The 19,108-nt window shown below is 51.1% G+C and overlaps 2 long non-coding RNA genes across 3 annotated transcripts; both read left to right on the top strand.

Moving 5' to 3' along the window:
* The first annotated feature begins 1,215 nt into the window (after nt 1–1,215).
* On the top strand, nt 1,216–7,486 carry LOC139037804 (uncharacterized). Of its 2 annotated transcripts, none has more exons than XR_011490718.1 (4): nt 1,216–1,518; nt 2,803–2,937; nt 4,053–4,280; nt 5,339–7,486. It is a non-coding gene; the product is annotated as an uncharacterized lncRNA (long non-coding RNA). The 2 variants fall into 2 exon arrangements; XR_011490717.1 differs by having other exon boundaries at nt 1,229–1,518; nt 4,210–4,280.
* Nucleotides 7,487–16,071: 8,585 nt separating this feature from the next.
* Nucleotides 16,072–17,078, top strand: LOC139037803 (uncharacterized). The gene is made up of 2 exons (XR_011490716.1): nt 16,072–16,302; nt 16,658–17,078. It is a non-coding gene; the product is annotated as an uncharacterized lncRNA (long non-coding RNA).
* Nucleotides 17,079–19,108: the final 2,030 nt, after the last annotated feature.

The following is a 19,108-nucleotide window of genomic DNA, read 5'->3' as shown; positions in this document are numbered from 1 at the left end:
AGGGGGACCACACCCACCGTATTTTATCAGTTTTGATACCATCTTCACAATAGACATTATAGGAAAAGGGCAATCACAGGCCAAACTCTTCTGGATGGTGATACCAAAACCCAATACCAATCATTGGCAGTCTAGATTCAGAGTTTGAGTTGTTTGTTTTTCACTTTTTGGCTGTCAATGTGGCCTCACCATGGATCGAAACTGTGCCCCCTGAAACTGGGAGCACAGAGTTTTAACCAGTGAATAGCCATGGAAATCCCATAGATTCAGAGATTTTTAGAAAGAAAGTGGGATTTCGTGGCAGGATTTCCATCAGGATGACTGGCTGTTTGGAATATGCCGTGGAGAGTGGTGGTGCATCGGTAAAGAATCCACCTGCGAATGCAGGACACACAGGAGACACCTGTTTCATCTCTGGGTCGGGAAGATCCCCTGGAGAAGGAAATGGCAACCCACTCCAGCGTTCTTGCCTGAAGAGTCCCACGGACAGAGGAGACTGGTGGGCTACAGTCCACGGGGTTGCAGAGTCGGGAACGACTGAGCATGCGTGCTTACGCTTACTGACTTGATGATTGGAGAGAAGGGACAAAGTCGTTGGGGTTAGTGAAGTAAACATTTGGTGACAGAAGTGAGAAGGGCCTGGGTCATCCTCAGGAAGAGTCCCGGGCTGGGGTTTCTAGGGTGGGGCTCTGGAGAGGTCCCTCTCAGAGGAGGAGACGGGAGCCTGTCCTCTGCTTCTACAGGCTCTGGGGATGGAGGAGAAAGCTTCAGGGCCTGGGATCTGGTGAGGAAGGATGAGTGGGGAGGGTGAGCATCAGAGCCAGTGCAGGCCAGGGCCCTTCCCTAGTCCCTCCCCAGCCCAGGCTGCTCAGACAGTGCTCACCTCAGCAGTCAGGGAGAGGCTTCGCGGGGGGCTCAGTAGCAAAGAATCCACTTGCCAGTGCAGGAGACAGGGGCTCGACCCCTGATCTGGGAGGATCCTACGTGCCTTGGAGCCACTAAGCCCATTCACCACAACGACTGGGCCTGGGCTCGAGAGCCCACACCTCACAACTGCTGAAGCCCTCCTGCCCCAGAGCCTGTGTTCCACAAGAGGAGAAGCGACTGCAGTGAGGAGCCCCCTCCCCGCAACTCGAGGGTAGCCCCTGCTCCCCACAACTAGAGGAAAGCCCCTGCAGCAATGGAGACCCAGCACGGCCAGAAGTAAGTGAATACATTTAAAAGCAAGTTTTTAAGTCAGTAAGACATGGAGGGTCACAGACTTAATTCATTAAATTCCCAGTGTACCAGCCTAGATGGCTACTATTCCAGTTAAATTTGTATGAACTCCTTGCGCATCCAAGGCTCGTCCGTTGAAGGGAAGTGAAATCTTGGCAGAGCCATCATGTGACAGTTGGTTTGGAATGTCCTAAGTTCTGAGCCAGCTTAGGGGTCAAACAGACCGCTGGTCACGCAGGCTGGTCACCTGGTCATCAGGAAGGCTCAGCGTGAGACAGCTGACAGTGTGAAGACGCTGGGGTAGGATGAACACATGGTTGGACTTCCCCTGGTCCTTCAGAGGGGCCTCCTTTGGAGAAATCTGTCATGTTTGGGGTCAAGGATTAAATCCTAGAGGTTGGGGGCTGGGTCAGGGTTTGAGCCATTCTTTTGGCTCAAGACCCCCTCCGGGGTATCAGCTCTCTCCCCACAGAAACCCTGGGGCAGGATATTTTGAAAAAGAGGGGGAGAGGAGCCCTTGGTTCACAAATAGGGCATCATTGGGAAGTCTTAGAGATTCAGGGATCTCCGTCCTCAAGGAACCAACTACACTCCTGTCTCAGTTCCATCCTGCATCATGTGACTCTGGACGAGGCACTTCAAATCTCTCAATTTCAGTTCTGTGAACTAGCAAGCCACACCAGTACTCTTGCCTGGGAAATCCCATAGACAGAACTGGGGGGCTACAGCCCATGGGGTCACAAAGAGTCGGACACAAGTTAACGGCTAAGTAACAACCACACCATGTGGGCTACAACCCCTGCACTGTCCCCGCCACAAGGCTGACATGGGGAGTCATGGGAAACATCTAGATATATATTCTCCATGAGCCTCAGAAGCACCCTGCCCATGTACAGGACGAAAAGTAAACATCCACCCTTCCCTGTCCTAGAGCTATCCAAGTCCTCTCTCTGGAGGCAAACCTACCCAGTTTCTAGCTTTTTCTTCTGGACATTTATTGAGCAAGCACTTAAAGAGGACTTCGGAAGTACTCTTTCTTAATCTTTCCTTGTATTTAACCATTTTAAGCCTCACACCCTGATACTGTAGGCTCTATGTAAGAACAGTGCAGAGACCCACGGGGAGAGGTCAGTCCATCATCTTCCTAGGTTCGTGCTGCTTCTAGAGGAACTCGAACCAGTGCCCATGCTCTCAGTTTATGTTCTCCTGCCTTCCTGTGTTGCCACAACTGAAGAAAGGTATCTGGTGGGCTTCCACGGTGGTCCAGTGCCTCACACTGTGCTTTCAATGCAGGGGCGTGGGTTCGATCCCTGGTCAGGGGACTAAGATCCCACATGCCACATGGTGAGGACAAAAGACAAAATTAAAGGTATTTACCCACATAATCTCTCCCTTGAGTGTTTTAAGTGCACCCCAAGCTGAAAGATCTTCTTAAAGCCCAAGTTTGATTCAGGAGGCTCTGCTAGGCAGCTGGTCAGATAAGGGGATCAAAGGTTTCAACTGGGAACAAGTTATCACTGATTTCCTGTGCTCTTGTGCCAGCAAGATGTCAACAGCTCTCTTTGTTCTGAATGCATTTCCTAGGATCTGGCCTGATGGAGACAAAAAGGAAACTGGATCCTCAGTTAAGAAGATATGCACCTCACCCCCAGCAGTGGGTCAGAAAAGTGGGCATCCTGCCACACCCCAAGGTGCACCCTACAAACCAGTCAGTTGAAGGTACTTTAGAAATTCAGTCCTTAAATAGGCTGCAGAATAGTGAGAAGTTGATTTAGTACACTGTGTGTAAGAGAAAACTATACAAATATTAAGCCATATTCCTTTTTTTCATGTATGAAAATTTAAATTTGCCCAGTTATTTGTGCCATGACCAGAAAAGTAAAGGTGTGTTTACAACTCAGGTTTGTTTACATGTAATAGTCAACAATGTCTGGATTTTAATGTTTGAATATTAGCTGATGGCTGCATAGTAGCAGAAGCAGGTCTCTCCGTGAAAGAGTGCAGTTGAGTTTATTTATTTTTTAAATTAATGGATGTGAGTATTTAGGACAGGTTTTTTGGGGGAGTGGTTGTTTTCTTTTTCATTTGGCTGTGCCAGCTCTTAGTTGCAGCATGTGGGATCTAGTTCCCTGAGCAGGGATCGAACCTGGACCCCCTGCATTGGGAGCACGGAGTCTGATCCACTGGACCACCAGGGAAGTCCAGTAGTGGTTACACCGGAGGATATCAGTATTTTCAAAACTTCTATAATTGATTATCTTTATGATGAAATGTTAGTCGAATGATAAAATAGGTTATTTTGTCTAGAATTCCATCCAGTCCCCCAATAAAAGTGTGCTTGTAATCACCTGCAAAATTCTAAACACCAGATATCAATGTGGTAGCAGCCTATGTGAATTCATGGAGGCCAGTGTGGTTTTGGCAGATGTTAAAAATAGAGCAGTGGGCACTTGCCTCGGAGTCCAGAGTTGGAGACTTCGCCTTCCAGTGCAGGAGGCGTGAGTTCTATCCCTGCTCTAGGAGCTAAGATCCCACATGCCTAGCAGCCAAAGGAAAACAAAAGGAAAAACAAAAGCAATATTGTCACAAATTCAATAGGCTTCACACAGACTTTAAAAGCAGTCCACATCAGAAAAATAAAACTAGCAACTTAGCTGGACTTCCAAATGGGCAGGGTGAGTGACGGGACTCGGTCACTGAGTCCTAACATGGAGTTTAGTCCCATTTGGAGACTGAATATCTCACAATGATATAGGTTGCCTTCAGCTGAAAAGCCAAGGGCTCTGTCTCACTTCTTTTCTGCTCCTCTCCTTTGCCTTCCCTTGTCCACCAAGGCAGTTGGCCCGGCAGCAGCTGAGTCCTGCTGGTTTTACCCACCACATCCATGCAGCCTATCTCCTTGCCCAAGGCAACAAAACCTCTCCAAGTCATCCCTGAGCAGCACCACCAATGACTGACAGTCACTCTGTGTCCCCCACCCCCGCCTGCCAGACTCCACTGAGGCCCTTTTGGAGGAGCTCCCTCAGGACAGAGCAGAGGAAGAAGCCCTATCTAATGCCAAGGTAAGGTCGCTTGTCTTTGTCTGAGATGGATATGTTGCTTTGTGCGTTTATTTGGTGTTCAGTTGAATTCACCCGTGAAAATCTGACAGTGAAGATTATCGATGGTTTACACAGTTTCCGTGATGGGGAGAATGCCCCTCACAGATCTCTTAGCAACTGACACTTGATTCAAAGAGGTATTCAAAGGACTTCCCTGGTAGTCCAGTGGTTGCGAATCTGCCTCTCAATGCAGGGGCTGCAGGTTCAATCCCTGATTGGGGAACTAAGATCCTACACGCCGCAGAGCAACGAAGCCTGTGTGCCACAACTAGAGTCCAGCGCACTGTGACAGAAGATCCTGAGTGCTGCAACTAAGACCCGATGCAGTCAAATACTTATCAATAAGATCAAATAAAAAGAGGGCATTCAAAAATGGCAGCATTCCTGCAGCGCAGCTCACAGCACCCTGCACGCCCATGCTGCGCACACTGCCTTACTCACGCTAGCATGCTGTGGCCAAAACAACACACACGTTGTAGAAGAACGTAGCGCTGCTCCTTTCCGATCTTTAGTTAAGATCTTTCTCTTTAACTGTTGTAGCACTAAGGTGTACTTATGTTACTAGGACTAAAGTCTGGATCATTTATATTTTCCTATAAGAGGCAGACTGCTTTCACCCTTTTTAAAAAGCTTCATTTATATTAAATTGATAACCATATTACCTTAATCGGAACCTTAGCCTTGAAATTGTGAACTCCTGGAAGTGTTATTAATCAAGTTTGCTACCAAGTTAAACCTAAAAAATTATGGTAGTTGCAATCAAAAGATTAATGAATAATAAACATTTCTGTCTTGCTGAAAAAAAAAAAAAAAGGCAGCATCTGTCCTGCTGTAGCAGCATTTCCAACAGGAGGCGTTTCTCCTCCTTGGACAAGAATTTTGTGATTGCCAACCAAAATGGACTTTAGGAGCACGTTCTCTAGGAAAAGCCAGTCGGTGCCTTTTGGTGTGAGTAGGTTTGGCCCCTTTTGCTTTTGGGTGCCCTTGAGACAACTGCTGTTTCCCATTTGGTTTTCTAGATTCACCAGGAGTGGGTGGCCCCCACGGCACGTGACCATGCAGGGGAGATGAGTGATGGTTGCCATCAGTGCCAGCAAGTGGAGGGTGAACTGACTGCATGTCCCAGGCAATGGATACCCAGCCCTTCCCAGGCCCCGCAGAGGGGGCTGTACATGCCTGCATGGCCACCATATGCACAACTCTAGGAAGGACAGGCTGCATTGTGTTCTTTGTAGAAAGCATCCCTGGTCTGCTTCATCGTCCTGTCCTCCTGACCTTCTCAAGGTGAACAGGGAGCTCCTCAACTGATCAGTGTGCTGACAGTGTGACATGCCCATGATGACCTCCCCCCCATTCCCCACTCTCACCCCCGTTTCAGGCCTCCTTGGAAAAGGGTGAGGTGCACAAAGGCACCAATGTTCCTGCTCATAGAAGCAGGCAGTGCCCTGTGGGCATGCAGTCACCCTGACATCAAGTAGGGGACCCTGCAGGATTCACACCTGGCTGGGATTTGCCCAACCCCTGGGGTCCCCCTCAGCCACAGTGGAGCCCTTTGGAATGGCCTGGGTCACCTCATGGCACCGTTTCTTGGGCTGAGGTCCTGCCAACTTTCTACATACAAATAAAGCTCAAACAAAACACAAGAATGTAAAAGAAATTCAATGCAGTGCTACCTTGGGGGTATCTTAAGGAGTTAGGATTCTAAGGTACTTGCATTTCTTTTTATTTCCCAATGTTATAAATAAACAAAACAAATGCAATTGGTATGCTATTTTCAAAGCAGTGTGTTCTATGACCTTTTTTTTTTTTTACTGAAATAGACTGAGGCCATAACATTTATGGTTCTACTATTATTAAAGCAGTGTGCTGTGCTGTGTGCTCAGTCACTCAGTCGGTCCGAGTCTTTGCAACCCCATGGACTGTAGCCCACCAGGCTCCTCTGTCCATGAGATTCTCCAGGCAAGCGTACTGGAGTGGAGATCCCCTCCTCCAGGGGATCTTCCCCACCCAGGAATCAAACTGGGGTCTCCTGCATCGTGGGTAGATTCATTACCAGCTGAGCTACCAGGGAATCCCTTAAAGCATTCTAATTTTCTTTTAATCTCGGGGCAAAGTTTGGCTGGGGAATTAGAAAGAAAAATGACTTTTAGCGGACAAGGTGCATTCCAGGTCTCAGTTGCCCATTTCTACTGTGTGTTGAAGTTGAGTGTGATCTGGGAGGACCAGGGTTACCAATCCCACCTGCGTCAGCAGACTTCCTGCTCCTCGCAGAGCCCAGGCGGGTGGGACTCAACCCTTTGATCCTGAAGTTACTTACACTATTTTTCCCAAATGAAGATTTGCCCAGACAGGCGATTGCCCCCCTTCCCCTGGGTCACTGGTAAAGCCTTTCCTTGCCCACTATCCTTGGCAGTTCTGGACTTTCAAAGTCTTCTTTGTTTGGACTTCCCTGGCAGTCCAGTGGTTAAGACTCCATGCTTCCAATGCAGGGGACATGGGTTCAATCCCTACCTGGAGAACTACGTGACTGGACGCATACCAAATAGCATTTAAAAAGAAATAAGTAAAATAACAATAAAAGCCTCCTGTGTTTCATTGGAACCCATGTTTCAAGATCTCACTCAGCAGGGGCTAAATTCCCACCTCTTGTCCCTGAACATGTGTCCTGAAACCCAGGACACACAGAGGCATGGAACTGATCTGCCCTGATTCCCATGCACTGCACGACTACTGGAAAAACCATAGCTTTGACGAGACGGATGGGGTCGCGAAGAGTCGGACATGACTGAGCGAATGAACTGAACTGAACTGACTAGACAAACCTCTGTTGGCAAAGTAATGTCTCTGCTTTTTAATATGCTGTCTAGGTTGGTTATAACTTTCCTTCCAAGAAGTAAGCGTCTTTTAATTTCATGGCTGCACTCACCGTCTTCAGTGATTTTGGAGCCCCCCCAAAATAAAGTCTGCCGCTGATTCCACTATTTTCCCATCTCCTTGCCATGAAGTGATGGGGCCAGATGCCACGATCTTAGTTTTCTGAATGTTGAGCTTTAAGCCACTTTTTTCACTCTCCTCTTTCACTTTCATCAAGAGGCTCTTGAGCTCTTCTTCACTCTCTGCCATAAGGGTGGTGTCATCTGCATATCTGAGGTTATTGATATTTCTCCCTGGGATCTTGATTCCAGCTTGTGCTTCCTCCAGCCCAGCGTTGCTCATGATGTGCTCTGCATACAGGTTAAATAAGCATGGCGACAATATACAAGCTTGACGTACTCCTTTCCTGATTTGAAGCCAGTCTGTTGTTCCATGTCCACTTCTAACTGTTGCTTCCTGACCTGCATACAGATCTCTTGCTTTTTTGATGATCCAGCGGATGTTGGGAATTTGATCTCTGGTTCCTCTGCCTTTTCCAAAACCAGCTTGAACATCTGGAAATTCACAGTTCACGTATTGTTGAAGCCTGGCTTGGAGAATTTTGAGCATTACTTTCCTAGCATGTGAGATGAGTGCAATTGTGCGGTAGTTTGAGCATTCTTTGGCAGGCTCTGCTCAAGGTCCAGCCAAAAGCACTTGATAACTGAGGCTCCATGTTTAACTCTTGCATGTGTCTGGGTCCTGGTATCTCCCTGACTTGACCAGAAGTGCATCTTTAAGTACTGTAGCCATGGATCGTGTGTCTCCAGTATTCTTTTTTTTTTTTTTTCTTAATCAATAAATAGTTATTTGTGCCTACTATGTTTGGAAAAGGCAGTAAGCTGAATTAGGGGGATACCAAAATGAGTTAGTCATATCTAATTTATTCAGCTGAATTGACTGAATAGTTTACACAATCACTGAAATGTCTGCCTAGACTTTCGACTACTAGGTTTTCCTTTTTTTTTTTTTGCCATTTATTTTTATTAGTTGGAAGCTAATTACTTTACAATATTGTAGTGGTTTTTGCCATACATTGACATGAATCAGCCATGGATTTACATGTATTCCCCATCCCAATCCCCCCTCCCTCCAGTATTCTTAAGTAACTGGAAAATATGGGCTCTTCAGTGACACTGGAAACAGGAATCTCAGGTTTCTTCTTTAATACTACCCGAGTTTTGCATTCGAAAGTTCTTAGAATTCTGAAACCCTAAAGAATATCTGCAGACCTGAAGGAAAACTTTGAGTTCATTTATTATCAATCAATGCCTGGAAAGAAGAAATCTCTGATTGCCATCATCATGTTTTACTGACATAGGGAAATATAAAAACGTAGGTATATCAAAGATCATGATACTTATTTTAAATGTTTTTGAGATTCAAAATATGTGGTCATAATGAAAGTTTATAACTTTTACTCTTCAACAATACCTTTATTACTAAACCCTTGAAGAAATTTGAGAGTTTGTTGCTGTTGAACATGTTCCCACATAGTTTGGATTTTTTCTTCAAATATTTGAAACCCTGGACAGGCTTTAATTCTTCAGTGACAGTTGCAGATATATTTAACATTTGATTAATATTGTTGTTGTTCATCTGCTAAGTCGTTTCTGACTCTTGGCAAGCCCATGGACTGCAGTACACCAGGCTTCCCTGTCCTTCACTGTATCCCGAAGCTTGCTCAAATTCATGTCCATTGAGTCAGTGTTGTCCACTGAATTCATTCATAGTGACAGACTTTATTTTCTTGGGCTCCAAAATCACCACAGATGGGGACTGCAGCCATGCAATTAAAAGAGAAGATAGGAAGAAGAGCTATGACAAACCTAGAGAGCATATTAAAAAGCAGAGACATCACTCTACTGACAGAGATCTGCATGGTCAAAGCTACGGTTTGTCCAGCAGTCATGTGCAGAAGTGAAAGCTGGACCATAAGAAAGGCTGAGCACCGTAGAATTGAAGCTTGTGGAGTGTGCTGCTGAGAGTCCTTTGGACAGCAAGGAGATCAAACCAGTCAGTCCTAAAGGAAGTCAGCTCTGAAGATTCATTGGAAGGACTGATGCTGATGCTGAAGCTCACAACACTTTGGCCACATGATGCAAAGAGCCAACTCATTGGAAAAGACCCTGATGCTGGGAAAGATTGAAGGCGGGAGGAGAAGGGGATGACAGAGGATGAGATGGTTGGATGGCATCACTGACTCAAGGGATGTGACTTTGAGCAAGCTCCGGGAGATAATGAAGGGCAGGGAAGCCTGGTGTGCTGCAGCCCATGGGCTTGCAAAGAGTTAGACACGACTGTGAGACAGAACATGTCCAGTGAGTCAGTAATCATGAAAGGGTTTAGCCATCTCACAGCAACCCACTAGGTGGCACTGTGTCAAAGTCTATGAACGGGCCTTGCTCTTCCATGTTCTAAGCTAGACCTCTCACCTCCCTTCCACGTTCTGAACTATCCACCAGAAGGCAAGGACCCATCTGATCCTGTGACCGCTTAGTTTTGTAACCGTTTGTCTCTTCATAACTACAATATCTTGACTCTGTCCTCCTCACAAGATTCTTAAAAATTCAGTTCAGTTCAGTTTGGTCGCTCAGTTGTGTCCAACTCTTACGACCCCAGGGACTGCAGCACGCTAGGCTTCTCTGTCCATCACCAACTCCCAGAGCTTGCTCAAACTCATGTCCATCGAGTCGGTGACGCTATCCAACCATCTCATTCTCTGTCGTCTCCTTCTCCTGCCTTTAATCTTTCCCAGCATCAGAGCCTTTCCAAGTGAGTCAGTTCTTTGCATCAGGTGCCAAAGTATTGGAATTTCATCATCAGCTTCAGTCCTTCCAATGACTATTCAGGACTGATCTCCTGGAGGATGGACTGGTTGGGTCTCCTTGCTGTCCAAGGAACTCTCAAGAGTCTTTTCCAACACCACAGTTCAGAAGCATCAATTCTTCAGGACTCAGCTTTCTTTATAGTCCAACTCTTACATCCTCACATGACTACTGGGAAAGCCATAGCTTTGACTAGATGAACCTGTGTTGGCAAAGTAATGTCTCTGCTTTTCAATCTGTTGTCTAGGTTAGTCATAACTTTTCTCCCAAGCAGTGAGTGTCTTTTTATTTCATGGCTGCAATCACCATCTGCATTGATTTTGGAGCCCAAGAATATAATAAAGTCTGTCACTGTTTCCACTGTTTCCCCATCTATTTCCCATGAAGTGATGGGACCGGAGACCATGATCTTAGATTTCTGAAAGTTGAATTTTAAGCCAACTTTTTCACTCTCCTCTTTCCCTTTCATCAAGAGGCTCTTTAGTTCTTCTTCACTTTCTGCCATAAGGGTGGTGTCATCTGCATATCTGAGGTTTCTGATAGTTCTCCCCGCAATCTTGATTCCAGCTTGTGCCTCATCCAGCCTGCATTTCACATGATACACTCTGCACATAAGTTAAGTAAGCAGGGTGACAATAGTAAAAATTACAGGAGGTTAAATTCATAGGTCAATGTTCAGCTCTCCTCCTTCCCGGAGGCGTTTAACCTGAATGACAGCCAAATTCCCCTGCACCCAACGCCCATTGACCAGCTGTTCCTTACGCTGGGAACCATTCCTTTTGTCTCCAGGCAAAACAGTGCTTTCTGTTTCTCTCCCAGGACAATTTAGAAACATTTCTAACAGAATCTGTTACCAGTTTTATTTGGATTGTGCGTGCTGAGCTGCTTCAATCATGCCTGACTCTTTGAGACCCCATGGTCTCAAAGCCTGCCAGGCTTCTTTGTCCCTGGGATTCTCCAGGCAGGAATACTGGAGTGGGCTGCCATTTCCTTCTCCAGGGGAATCTTCCTAACCCAGGGATTGAATCCTGGTCTCCTGCATTGCAGGCGCTTTGTTTGCCAACTGAACCACCAGGGAAGCCCATTGGTGTGGTCTTAAAAATTCTTTAAAGTGATAAGGCTTAGTATAAAGCGGAGTCTGTGGCCTTGATTTTGGACAAATACAAAGATATCCAGAAAAAAGTAGGCCACAAACAGTTACTCTGGGATGAGAAACAATTGTATGTAAGAATTTGAGGGACTTCCCTGGTGTTCCAGTGGTTATGACTGTACTTCCAATGCAGGGGGCATGGCTTCGATCCCTGGTGGGGGAACTAGGATCCTGCATGCCTCAAGGCGTGGACAAAAAGTATTTTTTAAAAAAGGAATCATTTGAAATCAGTCTGACTTCCTTTCTATTTTCTCCTGATTTTCATCCTCCCTACACTTTCCTGGTTCTCTGGGTGTCATCTAAAACAATCAAAGGAGGCAGCTGGCCTCACACCTCCAGACCATGAGTAAGGAATCCAATTTAGCCAGAATGGACTTCTGCCTGACAGAACTGTGTGACAATAAATGGCTATTGTTGTTCATCGCAGCACTATTGTTAATAGCCAGGACATGGAGGCAACCTAGATGCCCATCAGCAGACGAATGGATCAGGAAGCTATGGTACATATACACCATGAAATATTACTCAGCCATTAAAAAGAATTCATTTGAATCAGTTCTAATGAGATGGATGAAACTGGAGCCCATTATACAGAGTGAAGTAAGCCAGGAAGATAAACACCAATAAAGTATACTAACACATATATATGGAATTTAGAAAGATGGTAACGATAACCCTATATGCAAAACAGAAAAAGAGACACAGATGTACAGAACAGAATTTTGGACTCTGTGGGAGAAGGCCAGGGTGGGACGTTTCGAGAGAACAGCATTGAAACATGTATATTATCTAGGGTGAAACAGATCACCAGCCCAGGCTGGATGCATGAGACAAGTGCTTGGGCCTGGTGCGCTGGGAAGACCCAGAGGAATCAGGTGGAGAGGGAGGTGGGAGGGGGGATCGGGATGGGGAATACATGTAAATCCATGGCTGATTCATGTCAATGTATGACAAAAACCACTACAATATTGTAAAGTAATTAGCCTCCAACTAATACAATTAAATGAACATAAATAAATAAATGGCTATTGTTTTCAGGTGGAAAAAAATGACAAATTCATAGTGTAATTTTATTCATTGACCAGGTGGGTGGCATTTATCCATTCATATTCATTTTACGACCCAGATGGGCATACGGTATGTCACTTTGTTTGCTGTTTAATTCATTGAAGACACCTAGAGAAGACAAGACTTGTTTTCGACCTCAGCCATGATGCTTCTGTAAAAACTTAAGAAACAGAAACTTCAATCAAGTAGAGTTGGGAGGCCAGAGTGGGAGCGCTCATGCCCTTGAAAGGACCACAGCAGAGCACAACAGGAAGAAGGAAGACTCCTTTCCTTTCCTGGCAAGGTTTCAGCCGATGAGAAGCCATGCCCACTTTTCTAGAGCCCACCCAACCTCCTTTTCCCGTCTATGACAGCGTTCCCCTTCCCTTGCCCACTGGGAGCTTAATACCAAACTGTTAACACCGCAGGGTGGGGAGAAGCCCATGACAACTGTAAGCAAAGGGTAACAAAATCTATATTGCCATAAAGCCTCTACATTTTACTGTGGTCAAAGCAAAAACTGCACCCAAAACAAGTTAAACAGGGGACTTCCATGGAGGTCCGGTGGTTAAGACACCAGCTTCCACTCCAGGCGGTACCCCGCAGGTTCCAACCCCAGTGGGGAACTAAGAACCCTCATGGCCAGTGTGGCTAAAAAAAGGGGGGGAAAAAAGGTAAACAGGCAAGGAAGATGATATTGAAGACTACTGTAGTAATGGAGAAAGGCTAAGACTCAGTCTGAGCTCAGCTGAGACAAAAGGCAGGAGAGTTTCTCAGTGCGGAGGTGGGGTTGACCTACGGGGTGTGTCCAGCGCATTGAGTTATCCCTGAGTTCACAATGGATTTTCTCTGTGATTAGGAGATCTCTGTGTGTTATTTAGTACCCGTGGAACTTAGACTCCTCCTCCCGCGAACGGACTAGGAAATATCCAGGGAGTATAGGTCCCTCCCACTTGCCCGGGCCGCCATTTCAGTTGTCACCCCAGCAGATCTCCTTTCCATTGTAACCAGGTGAGAGGGCAGGAGGACCCGCAGCGCTGATGGCAAAGCTGCCATCCCATGCAGCGGCTCCTGAGCAAGGTACCGTGCTCCCCAGAGTTTCCACTCTGCTGGGCAGGGACAAGCGGTACATGCCCTGTCAAGAAGCTCATCACTCTCAGGGCAAAAACCTCCAACCCACAGACCCTGGAGATCTGGGAGCGCCCCAGTTCGGCAGTGCATCCCTATGCCGCCCCAGGGACACAAACACGCACACACCCCGCCCCAGGGGCGCACGCACACACACTCACACCCCACCGCGCATGCGCCATCTCTCCAGACCCTTTGCGTGCGCCATGCACGCACGCCCATTCTTTGCTCACAGGCTCTAGGGCTGCGTCCCAGCAACGCGCCAAGCTGTGCTCACTTCACGTTTGGCTGACTTGGCAGCTGAACCAGAGCTCTCTGAGCTTAGCCCTCTATCCAAGCGCCGACCACCCACCCACGTGCCCTATGGGCACTTACCTGGGCAGGCCCTGCCCCTCACCCCCACCCCAGGCTCTGGGGGGCCAGCACCTGCCAGGACGGCTCGGCTGCCCCCAGCCCGATCCCCGCACCCGCCGGTTTTCCGTGGCCGGCCCAGGTCACCCAGCTGGCCGTGCCCCGCTGTCCACTCGCAGGCCAGCCCACAAGTATCCGGTGACTCTGCATCTGCGCTTTGTCGCAGCGTCTCTGAGACGGTGTTCTCTGATCCCGCAGACCCTGCGCTCCTTCCTGGGGGTCCTCACCTCCCTCTGCCGGGGACACCATCAGAGGAAGGCGGTGCTGGGTGCTCGCATCTCCACGATGTGCCGCGGCTCAGCGTCCGCAGTGGGCACGGTCCCTGTGTGTGGTGGGCGCCAGCAGCAGGTCAGCCCCATGCCGCCCAGCACACTCAGGTGTGCCCCGGGCTCCTGCACAGGGAAGACGGAGAGGAGGGCCCTGGGAGAGAGCGGGAAGGGGCTGGCCCAGCAGGAGGAAGACCCCGCATTCACACAGAAGGACCATCAGAAAGGGGGCCCCGATGGCTCTCGGGGTGCACGGTCAACATTTAGGCCCCTTGCGGCCCGGGGAGACTTCTCTGCCTGCGTGCCCAGGCCTGGGCCTCTGCGGAGAAACCTCCAGGCCAAGAGCTCGGTAGACAGATCCACCGAGAAACTCCAGACCTCTTGTGTGACCTCCTGCCCCCAAAGAAACGCCATCACGAGCTCCCACAGCTCCACCCCAGGTTTCCCGCCAGGGCAGAGGAGGACGGGCCCCCGCATGCCGCGAGGGCTGCCCCGGAGGTCCTCGAGGAAAGCGAGCGAGGGGGCCCCGCCGCCGCCCTGTGCCGCCGCGGTTGCTTCCCAGAGCAACAGCCGGCCTGAGGACGCGGAAGCTTCCAGGGGGCAGAGACGAACCGGGGAGAATGGCCCCCCCACATCGGACGGTCCCAGGCCCAGAAAACGCAGGTTTCCTCTGCTGCCGCGCAGGCGAGGGGAGCCGCTGAGGCTGCCCTCACCCCCTGAGCTGGGTTTCCGAGTCACCGCCGAAGACCTGGACGCGGAGAAAGCAGAGGCGTTCCGGCGCATCAACAGCGCGCTGCGGGATGAGACCCCGGCCCCGCAGCCCTACCGTCCCTTCCCCGCGACGGCCGACCCTCCGGCCCCCGGCAGGGCTCCTCGGCCCGAGAGAGGCCAGAGGGAGTCGGCCTCCCCAGCGCCAGTAGACGCCCGGGCGTCTGCTGGAGGGGCCCCCGCTGCGCATCCCTGGTCAGGGGTAAGGCGCGGCTCCCCCGGGCCCCTCTCTTCCTGGTCCCAGCCCCTCCCGGGCCCTCCTTCCCACTCACGGCCCCCCCCCCCCCCGCCCCTTTCACCCTGCCCACCCCCGCTTCCTCCCCAGGATCGGGCAGCGCGGGCCTGTCTGCTCGGCCCCCAAGCCCCTCCGCCCCTGCTTCGGCCCCCGCAACAGGCACGGCGGGTGCGAGGGGAAGCCCGGCTCCGGCCTGGGCCCCGGGTGCGGCTTGGCTTCCCGGCTTCCAGCAGAAGCCCGTCCGGGGGCCTCTTAGGAACGCGGCAGGAGGAGGAGGCCTTTCCCAGCCCCCGGCGTGGGGCCCGGCTGCGGAAGATGCCACACCGGCCTTCCCTGCAGCGCCGGGCTCCTCGGGCTCGGGGTCCCCAACACCCATGTGCCTGGACTCTCCTGTCTTCACCCGCCATAGCCCCCCTCCCGTATCTGATCCTCAACCCCTGCTCCCCATCGGCCAGCTCATCAGGTCTTCTCTCCAAATCAGACCCTCACCCTGCACATCTGGGGGGCTGACTCCCCACCCCGCTTCTGACACTCAGGTCACCCCCATGGACACCATTCCACCCTCCCAGTCTGCCCTCTTCGGGTCTCCCCCTGGATCCAGCAGGAGCCTCTTCCCATCTTCCCAGGCCCTGCAGACGCCCCCCAGGGACAGCGCGGCCTCTGTCACGGTCAGCACCAGCCTGCCTGGACTCGGGTTCAGGCGCTCCTCTCACACCAGAGCCCCAGCCCAGCCCATCTCAGGGGTCCCTGATGTGCAGCAGCGCGGAGCCCCCGCCTGGGGCCACTCACCACACTATGGAAACCCGGCAGCTCCAGCCCTAACAGGAGCCCCAAGCTCTGCTCCAGGCCCCCCAGCTCCACCCGCCAACTACCCCATGGGCAGCCATGCCAGCAGCCAGCCGGCCTGGGCTGCCAGCCCAGCTGCGTTCCCCGCCGGCCCAGCCTCTGCCGCTGCCCCTGCCGCTGCCACCTGCGTGCCCCAGGCCGTGCCCAGCGCGGGGCCCAGCAGCGGGCTGCGCCGCCCCACAGTTGGTGGATCACGCACAGCCCCCTGCAGGCCGGGGGGCTCGGCCAAACCTTGGGGCGTTGGAAGTGGAGCGTCTGTCCTGGATCTCAGCTGCACCTTTGCTGCTCTCAGCATTTCAACGCAAAGAAGGGCAGCCCGGAGAACCACACACAGCAGGGCGGGAAGAGTGGCCCGGAACACCAGGGCCTTCCTGGCCAGAACCCGCCCATGGTGATCATGGGGCCCAGGGATAAGAATGAGCCCAGTGCTAAGAATAAGCCCAGCACTAATAAGAAGCCTGGCTTTGGAGGTGCTACTGCCCCCATCTTCAGTCACATGCCTGGGGGTGGCCCCGGGCAGAGCCCCCATACTTCCAGGCAGAGCCCCCATACTTCCAGCCGAGAAGACAGCCCACCCCCAGCCAAGGCTGCCTTCAGGGCCGTGTCCATCCCCGCCTCTACCCCCGGCAGCCCCAGCTCCAGGGGGTCCCAGCCAGGAGACGCCCAGCTGTTAGGGACCCGTCACCTGCTGAGGACTTGGCTGGACTCAAGGCAGCTGGGCCATCAACCAAGTCCTCCTCCTCCAGGGCGCGATCCACTCTCCTGCGGGCTAAGAGGCGGAGGAAGACCTGAGCCAAGAACTTTGGGGACAGACAGTGTCTACCTTCCTCCCAGGCTGGGCCTCGCGTGGGCCCTGTTTCCATGTGAAACCCAAGTCCAGCCCTCACCCGTCTAATTCCAGAGCAAACCGGGCGCCTGGAGATACAGCACTCGTCCCCTTCCCCCACCTGCCACCTTCCCCTCTCCAAGGTGGGTGGTTCGAGGCTGTTGTCCCATCCCAGTGCTCAGTCCTCAGGACAGCAGACAGAGGCCCTAGTCCTGTTCCCTCCGCTGCCCACCCCCTCCCCCGTTGCCTACAGCTGACTCCTTCCCTCTCCCTGTCTTCCTTCCAGAACCCTCATGTTAGCTTCATAATGTAAAGTTTTCTTCTCATTACTTTGCACAGTCCTTATGTGTCAAGTGAACTGTTGATCCAGTGTGGGAAAGTACTGGCTTGTCGAGTGGTTGGGCTTCCCAGGTAGGGCTAGTGGGAACCCAAATGCCAATGCGAAGAGACACAGGTTCAGTCCTTGGGTTGAGAAGATCCCCTGGAGAAGGAAATGGCAACCCACTCCAGCGTTCTTGCCTGAAGAGTCCCACGGACAGAGGAGACTGGTGGGCTACAGTCCACGGGGTTGCAGAGTCGGGAAAGACTGAGCGTGCATGCTTACGCTTACTGACTTGATGATTGGAGAGAAGGGACAAAGTCGTTGGGGTTAGTGAAGTAAACATTTGGTGACAGAAGTGAGAAGGGCCTGGGTCATCCTCAGGAAGAGTCCCGGGCTGGGGTTTCTAGGGTGGGGCTCTGGAGAGGTCCCTCTCAGAGGAGGAGACGGGAGCCTGTCCTCTGCTTCTACAGGCTCTGGGGATGGAGGAGAAAGCTTCAGGGCCTGGGATCTGGTGAGGAAGGATGAGTGGGGAGGGTGAGCATCAGAGCCAGTGCAGGCCAGGGCCCTTCCCCAGTCCCTCCCCGGCCCAGGCTGCTCAGACAGGGCTCACCTCAGTAGTCAGGGAGAGGCTTCGCGGGGGGCTCAGTAGCAAAGAATCCACTTGCCAGTGCAGGAGACAGGGGCTCGACCCCTGATCTGGGAGGATCCTACGTGCCTTGGAGCCACTAAGCGCATTCACCACAACGACTGGGCCTGGGCTCGAGAGCCCACACGTCACAACTGCTGAAGCCCTCCTGCCCCAGAGCCTGTGTTCCACAAGAGGAGAAGCGACTGCAGTGAGGAGCCCCCTCCCCGCAACTCGAGGGTAGCCCCTGCTCCCCACAACTAGAGGAAAGCCCCTGCAGCAATGGAGACCCAGCACGGCCAGAAGTAAGTGAATACATTTAAAAGCAAGTTTTTAAGTCAGTAAGACATGGAGGGTCACAGACTTAGTTCATTAAATTCCCAGTGTACCTGCCTAGATGTCTACTATTCCAGTTAAACTTGTATGAACTCCTTGCGCATCCAAGGCTCATCCATTGAAGGGAAGTGAAATCTTGGCAGAGCCATCATGTGACAGTTGGGTTGGAATGTCCTAAGTTCTGAGCCAGCTTAGGGGTCAAACAGACCGCTGGTCACGCAGGCTGGTCACCTGGTCATCAGGAAGGCTCAGCGTGAGACAGCTGACAGTGTGAAGACGCTGGGGTAGGATGAACACATGGTTGGACTTCCCCTGGTCCTTCAGAGGGGCCTCCTTTGGAGAAATCTGTCATGTTTGGGGTCAAGGATTAAATCCTAGAGGTTGGGGGCTGGATCAGGGTTTGAGCCATTCTTTTGGCTCAAGACCCCCTCCAGGGTATCAGCTCTCTCCCCACAGAAACCCTGGGGCAGGATATTTTGAAAAAGAGGGGGAGAGGAGCCCTTGGTTCACAAATAGGGCATCATTGGGAAGTCTTAGAGATTCAGGGATCTCCGTCCTCAAGGAACCAACTACACTCCTGTCTCAGTTCCATCCTGCATCATGTGACTCTGGACGAGGCACTTCAAATCTCTCAATTTCAGTTCTGTGAACTAGCAAGCCACACCAGTACTCTTGCCTGGGAAATCCCATAGACAGAACTGGGGGGCTACAGCCCATGGGGTCACAAAGAGTCGGACACAAGTTAACGGCTAAGTAACAACCACACCATGTGGGCTACAACCCCTGCACTGTCCCCGCCACAAGGCTGACATGGGGAGTCATGGGAAACATCTAGATATATTCTCCATGAGCCTCAAAAGCACCCTGCCCATGTACAGGATGAAAAGTAAACATCCACCCTTCCCTGTCCTAGAGCTATCCAAGTCCTCTCTCTGGAGGCAAACCTACCCAGTTTCTAGCTTTTTCTTCTGGACATTTATTGAGCAAGCACTTAAAGAGGACTTCGGAAGTACTCTTTCTTAATCTTTCCTTGTATTTAACCATTTTAAGCCTCACACCCTGATACTGTAGACTATGTAAGAACAGTG

The sequence above is a fragment of the Odocoileus virginianus genome, chromosome 12 (assembly GCF_023699985.2).
Source record: "Odocoileus virginianus isolate 20LAN1187 ecotype Illinois chromosome 12, Ovbor_1.2, whole genome shotgun sequence".
In the NCBI taxonomy this organism is placed as follows: Eukaryota; Metazoa; Chordata; class Mammalia; order Artiodactyla; family Cervidae; genus Odocoileus; species Odocoileus virginianus.
Note: the sequence above shows the minus strand (reverse complement) of the source record. Positions and strands in the feature narration are given on the sequence as shown.